The 10,000-nt window shown below is 35.1% G+C and overlaps 1 protein-coding gene across 7 annotated transcripts in view; it reads right to left on the bottom strand.

Moving 5' to 3' along the window:
• LOC135196137 (orphan steroid hormone receptor 2-like) overlaps positions 1-10,000 on the bottom strand; it is a 337,215-nt gene that overhangs the window by 167,289 nt on the left and 159,926 nt on the right. Inside the window, exon 1 of one of the 7 annotated variants that reach the window (XM_064222672.1) lies at positions 8-28. The exons of the other annotated variants lie outside the window; for them this stretch is intronic. The gene's annotated coding sequence lies outside the window, so the exon portion shown is untranslated. Of the gene's footprint in view, positions 1-7; positions 29-10,000 lie in introns of those variants that run through there. 7 annotated transcript variants of the gene reach the window in all.

Genomic DNA, 10,000 nt, shown 5'->3' with positions numbered 1-10,000 from the left:
TCTTTACCTTAGCTTCTGCAAAGCCTCTTCCAAATAGCCAGATCATGGAAAATCATCGACGGCTTACCTGGAAAGACAAAAAGACTTATTTTAACACAAAAGAAAAAGCATAACAAATACTAAATTCTCTCTCTCTATTTATATCTATCTATCTATCTATCTATCTATCTATCTATCTCTCTCTCTCTCTCTCTCTCTCTCTCTATATATATATATATATATATATATATATATATATATATATATATATATATATATATATAGAGAGAGAGAGAGAGAGAGAGGAGAGAGAGAGAGAGAGAGAGAGATATATATATATATATCTATATATATATATATACTATATATATATATATAGCATATTTATATATATATGTATACATATATATTATATATATATACATATATATATCCTAGTATAATATATATATATATCCCCTATGATATATGTAGTATATATGTATTATTATATATATATAGTATTATATATATATATATATATATATATATATATATATATATAAATGGTACACACTTTATCTTTGATTTACAACATCCGTAATTAATTCCCGACCTGAAAAGTGACTTAATTACAATACATATTACTTAGGGTTCAAAACGTTTCACGTCGAGTAAATCTACATTTAGTTAGATACTACTGTACAGGTTCTCAGTAAGAAACCAGGTAGCATGAATATTCCTATGGGCATCTGTTCTTTATTCCTAAACGGCTTGACTTCATCCACCGCTATTTCGACCTCAGGGAAGGAATTTGCAACTTTTGCAGATAAGTTCAGGTACGGTATGCGTGGTATGCCAGACATTCTTCATTTGCTCTGCACGCACACACACACACACACACACACATTGTATCATAGTATCTGAGAGAGAGAGAGAGAGAGAGAGAGAGAGAGAGAGAGAGAGATTGTGTACTTACAAGGGAACCTGTTCGTTTCTGCGCATGAAAATAGAGAGAGAGAGATAGCTAGAGAGACGATGAGAGAGAGAGAGAGAGAGAGAGAGAGAGAGAGAGAGTGTACTTACAAGAGAACCTGCTTTAGTTTCTGCTGCATGTTTAGAGAGAGAGAGAGAGAGAGAGAGAGAGAGAGAGAGAGAGGCTGACATGAAAATTAAGAAAAGTGTTTCCCACCCTTTTCATACAAACATTGAATTAAATTATAGCAAGAATAAATAATCTTCGTCCAAGCAAAACAAACTGAAGAGTGACAGACGAACAAAAGCCACATTCGAACACCAAACTAACAGTATGTACCTGCAAAAATCACTCAACACATTTCTCATTCAATTATACAGAAATCTCATCACGCTACATACAAACACCGGTTTCGTAAAGATAACACAACAAACGATAACCGAAATATCCACGAAACCAAAAGCACATTTTCAACTCAACGGGGAGAGAGAGAGAGAGAGAGAGAGAGAGAGAGAGAGAGAGAGAGAGAGAGAGAGAGAGAGAGAGGAACGCAGCCTGTCGAATGAAAGCTATTTCACAAGAATGAGAACACGACGACGACGGCATGCGATTTCAAAGTCACTCCCACACCTGCGATTCTCGAATAAATAAAGACAGAAAGTCTTAATATTGAAAACGAAGATAACAAAGAGAGCTCGGAGATATCAAACCAATCATAAAATGGGAACAACGACAAATAACAATCAACAGAAACATGGAATGAAGGAAAATAAATGAAATAGAACAATAGGGTGATGATATAATCTTACGTAAAGTTTCTGCAGCACTTGGTTATATCATTATTATTATTCATTATTATTATTATTATTATATTATTATTATTATTATTATTATTATTATTATTATTATTACTGAGGAGACAAATCCACTGTTATGCACAGGTAAGTATAATTAAAAATAAATCTCTATAGATACTTATTTTTTAAATGTCTGTCCCCATACATAACTGTGGAGTTTTTTCTCCATTTCAAGACATAACATATTATTATTACTATAATATATATTATTATTATTATTATTATTATTATTATTAATATTATTATTATTATTATATTATTATTATTATTATTATTATTATTATTATTATTCAGGAGACGAACCCTTTTCATATGGAACAAGCCCACCACCACAGGGGCCACTGACTTGAAATTCGAACATGAATTACACAGACAAATGAAAGGATCCTTAGACACTGCGAAATGAGCCAAACTCTCCTGTTGCAGAACCTGTATTGAGACGGAGTTCTTGAAAACACCCGAGACACAATCAAGAAGACAAGAGTGAAAGAAACGACAGCAAGAGAGAGGAAGGGTTAATGTCATAGAGGGAATTAGTCGATTCAATTAAAAGCTGGGACGGGGGGATACTTGCCACAGGGCAAGGCGAGAGTGTATGAAACGACGTAAAAGAAAATAAGGTAAGTGATTAATATTCTCTTCCATTTTATTCTTCTCCCTCTGATGTTCATATTCACACACACACACACACACACACACACACACACACACACACACACACACACACACACATATATATATATATATATATATATATATATATATATATAATATATATATATATACACTATACACACACACACACACACATATATATATATATATATATATATATATATATATATATATATATATATATATATATATATTTATATTTGAATGATACAAACAAATGTTCTGTTACAACAGAATTCCATCTAATAAAAGGAGCCCATAAAAACGCCAAAATATAGAAAGCAAGTACATATTTCAGAGGCTGTTGTCTCTCTCTGAAATATAGTACTTAGTTTCTATATTTTGGCGTATTATGGGCTCTATATATATATATATATATATATATATATATATATATATCAAATACATATATACACGAAGCACTGATTAGAGCTACCAAAATATCGTGGACATATATATATTCAATTTGTCTGCGATGTGCTTGTGATGAGTTGGCGACACATGTTTACGACATTTTCATCTGCAACGTAGACGCTTTGGATGAGCTTGTATCCCTCATATAATTTACATCGTTAAATGGATTATAAAGACTAAATCATTTAACGTTGCAAAACTGGAGTAATTTACCGTTCGCTAAACAATGCATTCCAAATATCTTTAATTCACAAAGATGCTTCGTATAAGATGTTTATATGTATTTTTCCGACGTACACTGTAACATATACCCCCCTGTGAGTTCATTTTAGTGCACTAGTAGTCTAATGTGATGTGCAAAATAAATACATTCTTGCTGGCATTAAGTGACCTCAAACGTTATCCAACCGACGCATTTCTGTATTATTTCAACCTCATTATTCCTCCGGTAACACTCGGTGTTTGTTTATCCCAATAAGGGCAAAAGGTCAACACCCAATTACCTTTGTCAAAGAACGATGTTTTTCTGTTGCTTTATTTTGTGTGTGTGTGTGTGTACTATCCTACCTGAAAATGGTTTCTTATTATAAATACCTAGACGTAAAAGTGGGACACTGTTACACTGGCAAAATTTACCGTTATCGGAATCCAGTCATATATTTTGAATGTTTTTTAAAGGGTGAAACATTTCGCTCTCCTGAAAACTCAATTTTATTTGTTTGTATAAAATAAGACATTCAAACATTTGCTTGGATAAAAGAGCGGTTTGTCATTTCGTTCAATAACTTCCTCGTAATCCTACAAATCTAACTTTTGTTTAAATTGGTGTTAACCATTCGTATTCATCCAAATATTTCTTTTCACGAATATCAGTGTTGCCAGTCTGTTCAGTGAAGACCCTTGGTATATGTAGTTTTACAGAGAGGGAAGCCTCTACCAATCTATGGCTGTATGTATCATTGACTATTATACAAGCAAAATTGTTAAGAGAGGAGATAATTCAATGTATATTTTTGGGGATCCAACAAATCTTGCCAAAATGGTGTCTGACAAAGCAATAAAATTATGCAATATTTCTAAACGTACTTCACAACACTGTTTGTATGTTGTTTTTACGTTGCATGGAACCAGTGGTTATTCAACAACGGGACCAACGGCTTTTGACTTCCGAACCATGTCGAGCGTGAACTTCTACCACCAGAAATACACATCTCTAACTCCTCAGTGGAATGCTCGAGGATCGAACTCGCGGCCACCGAGGTGGCAGGCCAAGACCATACCGATCACGCCACTGAGGCGCTATTTCACAACACTGGAGAGTTCACGTTCCCTCGCCTAAAGACAATTAATCACACACACATACTTGAAAGAGAGAGAGAGAGAGAGAGAGAGAGAGAGAGAGAGAGAGAGAGAGAGAGAGAGAGAGAGGCTGTATATAGGAGCAGGAATGCATGTGCTACTGAGCCACGACACTAGCCAGTAATCTAATCGGATTTTTGTTGCAATTGAAAGATCAATTAAAACGTCACAATACACACAAGCCTTCGACTACAACATAACTATAGCGTTATTTATGACAAATACTGTTTATCTTATGAGTTCCTTTCCCACGGCTCGCTTCCACTGTTTATGGAGGGTCTCTCTTTTTTCTTTTTTTAAACAAAGAAGATGATCTTTCATCTTGAGCTAAACTACCTTCGTTCGAAGAAAGTCTTCTCTTCTGCCACACAAATATTTCTGATATACCGTATCCTGTCCTGAGAGAGAGAGAGAGAGAGAGAGAGAGAGAGAGAGAGAGAGAGAGAGAGAGAGAGAGAGAGAATATATCAATATTGCTAACCAACGAATCCGAACAATACGGCCCAATAATCGCATCCTACAGAGAAGATTGAAATGACAGAAGAGCCGATAAACGGGAGAAAAATAAAGCTTGGATATGCTTCAATGAATAATAACAAGAGCAAAAAAAATACATGTATAACAACGAATAGACATTAAGGAGAGCAGTCTCAAACCCTTCTTCACAAAGGCAAGAGGGTCTGCCCTCCTATGTCAAACTCTTCTTTCGTACTTTCACTCCCTGATTTCTCATCGTTTTTACGTAGATACTTCTTTCTTTCCCCAATTCTTCCTGTCATTCCTGGGCCTCCAAGACGTAGATAGAAAACGAAGAATTTCAAATCGTTCACAAGAGCAAGGGGGTCTGCCCCTTGTGTCCAACTCTTCTCCCGTACTTTCACTCTCGACTTTCCCTTCGTTTCACGCCCAAAACCTTCCCTTTCCCCAGTTCTTCCTATCTCCCAGCAGCAACAGAAGTTGCAGCTTCGTACAAAGGCTGCTGCTGCTGTTGCTGTTGCTGCTGCTGCTCTACAATTTGACCTCTGACCTTACGACCAGATATCCTAATTCACCTGACCTGGCGTCCTTCGTGGCTCCCTGAAGGGCAAGCGAGGCGGGTATACATACAAGTGGGTGGAGTGAACGAGAGCTACGTTTTTTGGAGGAAGTCGCAAAAGGCCAGAAAAAAAAAAAAAAAAAAAAAAAAAAAAAAAAAGTGTTCCTGGACGAAACTAGACTGCAAATTAAATCAGACTTAAACTGGAGATTAATTCTTAACAATGACGCTTTGCTTATCCAATTTTGGGTATAATACTGCGCGCGCGCGCGCACACACACACACACACACACACACACACACACACACACAGAGAGAGAGAGAGAGAGAGAGGAGAGAGAGGAGAGAGAGAGAATAACTGAACAGACCACTAAATCAAACGTAAATACGAAATTAATTCCTAAAAACGAAAAAGGGTGTGATACACTTCTGTACATGCAAGAAGAGAGAGAGAGAGAGAGAGAGAACGGACCACTAAATCAGACGTAAATACGAGATTAATTCCTAAAAACGATACTTTGGTTATACGAACAAGGGTATGATACGCTTCTGTACATGCAGAGAGAGAGAGAGAGAGAGAGAGAAGGTATGTGCAATACAAACACAAAAGATTCCTCACTATACAATTTTAACATCAAAGCGCCCCTTAGGTATTAAGTCGAACGATCTTTCACATTCAAAAATAATAAACGAAAACCTCATTGACTGGAAATTTCTCTCTCTCTCTCTCTCTCTCTCTCTCTCTCTCTCTCTCTCTCTCTCTCTCATCCTATGAAGCTCTAGAGCCAACTTGGCTCGCCAGATTTCCCGTAGGGGGAGGTCTCCGTGCAAAGCACAGGGGGTCAACCAAATGTCAAAGGGGGGCGGTGCACCCCTCGACCTTTACCGTGACCGATCAAAGGGTATTGGGGGAGGGAGGGAGGGCGGGGAGGGGAGGGGTGGAAGAGGAGGATGGAAGGAAGGGGTGGTGGTAGAGCAGGACGCAGTTGGAGATTTGAGGGGAGGAGGGGTAGGTGATTTGGGAAGGGGTAGGGGCGGAGATTACCGACGATGGTGGAGAAGGGAGGGGGAGGGGGGGAAGGGGGGGGGGGGGAGATTACAGATGAGGGTGGATGGTTTAGCGGGGGAGTTGTGCAGAGGGAAGCGACTGGCCGACGAAAAGGTGAAAAAAAGAGACGCGACAGAGAACACATATAAGAGAGTAAATGGGGACTATAGAATACCCGATAAAAGATAGGTCGCGTTAACGAAGTGCCGAAACTACGCGAAACGAAACATAAAGCATAATATGGGCGAATACACAGCATTTCGAACGAGGCGTTCCAATACATTACCGTACAGGATAACGGGAAATTCAACTGATTTCAAACGGAATAAAGAACAGCCTACCCATTACACTATAACAAGCGTCACGCGTTATGGCTACGGAGAATTGAGTAAAAGCGTTATGTGTGAGTCATGCTAATGAACGAAGCGTCATCTCTACAGCACTCAGTAGGAGAGCAATGAACCTGGGACCTGAGAGAAATACATTCGAGATGATGAATCATAAAAGCTTTTTATTTTATTCTTTTAAATTAGTCATTTGGAAGTTATATTTCACACATGACACTAGCATGTCAATCTATCTCATATTACCTTTAATTTTAAATGTAGACTATTTCTGCCGTTTGGACTGACACGTGGCATTTTGAATTTGAGAACAAATATTGAAACGATTATTCATAACAGTATCACCAAAGATAACTCGAAATATATTCATAAATATCAAAGAATAAAGTAACTGAAAGCTTGCATTGAAAATTCTGGTGATCACATCAATTAGCAAGGCATCGATTCCCCATCACTATTACCATTATACCATTAGGATCTCTCCTTTACCTACGACTAATATTATCTTTATATATATAATATTTACATTCTTTCATTTATGCTTTTACGGTCACCCTCAACGGGCTATAGTAGATTCACATCACTCGTGCATCAGAAGTCTACGCCAGTCCCTTACGGCGTTCCTGATTGGCTGTTGATAAGCCAGTCACAGGGCTGGAAACTCTCAGTCTCTCTCTCGACAGTTCACATGGGCAGGATGTATGTTCCACCTCTCCTGAGGGATACGTCTTTCAAAAGTATCCCTTAGGATAGGTGGAACATACATACATCCTTTCCATGTGAACTCACGAGAGAAACCAAGAGTTTCCAGCACTGTGACTGGCTTATCAACAGCCAATCTGGAGCGTCGTAAGGGACTGGCCTAGACATCACACGCACGGTTGAGGTGAATCTACAATAGTACTAAACACTCCGCGAGGGTGGATATTCAAAGATGCAATTTAGCGTTACCAAGACTACCGTTACTGCAGCACCTATCTATCCGAATGTCAATGAGACAGAACTTTCCCATTTCTCATTTCTTAATGAAGTTCTCGTATTCCCTCATTGATCGTCGTTAACCAATCAATGGAATAAAAAAAAAAAAAAAAAAAAAAGTCTTTCTCAAACTCCTTTTAAAATATCGTCCACAACCAATATTCCTGGCATTGTGATAGTACTAAACATATTATTCGAATACCTGATACACAAACTCTCTCTCTCTCTCTCTCTCTCTCTCTCTCTCTCTCTCTCTCTCTCTCGCTCTCTCTCTCTCTCTCTCTCTCTTTCTCGTCTATTGCAGCAATAAAGTTATAGCGTTGAATATTTCCTCCTCTCGACTTTCTTAATTTAGAAATTAATTACCCAGGAAATTGGCATTATAATAATAATAATAATAATAATAATAATAATAATATAATAATAATAATAATAATAATAATATTATTATTATTTTGTTTTTGTCAATGGCTGATACTATCGTCCTCGTATACACATTAAGGTTAATATGTGATAAGAATTAATTTTTTAAAAAAAGCTATTAAAAACATACAAAATGTGGCAAAACATCAGTACGAGAAAGAAAACTGAAGCGACATTAATATTAACAATAATCAGAAAATCAAATTCATACGGATACAGCAGTGTCGAAAAAATAATAACATAATCACTCATTAAAAAAATAGATATATAATATAGTAGTATATATATATATATATATATATATATATATATATATATATATATATATATATATATAAACCGAACACCACAGGAAAATGAAAGGCAGAATTCCGTACTGAGAGTTTTATTTATTTATTTTAGCCTTGACTATCATTTTCGCATGGTATTCGCTTATTTAATGAGGTCATATGCAAACTACTGTGATTATTTAGGCCTTTATATATATATATATATATATACTATATATATATTATAATATATGATATATATATAAATATATATGTATGTAGTATAATATATGTTAGTATGTATGTATGTATAGTAATATATTATATATATATATATATATATATATATATATATATATATATATATATGCAGGATTAGTGTGTATTATTATCGTAAAAAGGTCGACATCTTAAAAGTGAACTCCTTCATACAACGACATACATCTGTTTGTGTAGAGCTTGTATATATGTATATATACGTGTGTGAGTGTGTGTGTGTGCGTGTAAGCTCGACATGAACAGTATACTTCGCTGAATAAGGAAGTTCACTGTTAAGATTTCGACTATTAAAAATAACAGACAATCATCAGGAAAAAATACACATAACGGGCTTCGAGCCGTCAAGGAAATTACAATTCACAGAGAAAATCACAAAGAAGTCATTGATTGAAATATCTATCTTTAGATGACATACGCATATCCACAATCAAAGATTGTGTGATACAAGCAAAAAAATATATTAAAATATATTTTAAGCAATTCGTCCCACACACAAAAAACCTTGACGTAAAATTTTAGATTCCTAAAAAACCGTAAGTCCCACTACTTCCTTGTATGTAAAAATTCGTACTTCGAAAGTTCAGCAAGATGAAAGAAGAAAAAAGAAAGAAAACTACTTCCTCGTAAAAAAAAAAAAAAAAAAAAAAAAAAAAAAAATCTTAAAATCCTTCAAAATTCCGTCACAAAAAAAAAAAAATTAAATTCGCCCAACTGAAGAATCTATAAAAAAAATTTGTTACACAATTTAATTAAATTCAATATTTTTTTTTCCCCGTTAAAAAACAAAAAAGTTAAGTCCTTCAAAATACCGTCCAAAAATATTTTTTTTATTTCGCCCACTTAAGTATCTCATTTATAGAATTTCATATCAAATAAATTTAGAATTCTAATATTTCTCTTCTCCTCGTTAAAAACCTGTTTTAAAATCCTGCAAAATCGTCGTCCACAAAAATAATTTCGTCCACTGAAGAATCTCGCTTACAAAAATTTCAGATAAAATAAAATTAGAACTGAAACATTTCTTCATGAGTAACATTATTTACCGTTAAGTCTCCATAACACTGATGGATAACACGTGAATAGAATTATGCTTTATGTTTTTCTCTTTTTAAATTCATACTCAACAAGAACGGTGAAAATGCTCAGTCATATACACTTGTTTGAATATAAGGCATCATAACAAAAAATAGCCGTTAATCAGCATCAAATATCCGGGCAACGCCTTTTAAAAGATCAAGAATAACATTTTGTGACCTTTTAAAAAACCATTTATATCTATATATATATATATATATAGTATATATATATATAATATATATATATATATATATATATATAATATATATACATATATATATATTATATATATATATATATATGTGTG

Source organism: Macrobrachium nipponense, chromosome 17 (assembly GCF_015104395.2).
Source record: "Macrobrachium nipponense isolate FS-2020 chromosome 17, ASM1510439v2, whole genome shotgun sequence".
Taxonomy (NCBI): Eukaryota; Metazoa; Arthropoda; class Malacostraca; order Decapoda; family Palaemonidae; genus Macrobrachium; species Macrobrachium nipponense.
The sequence above is the reverse complement of the archived record's forward strand: the minus strand, read 5'-3'. Positions and strand labels throughout refer to the sequence as shown.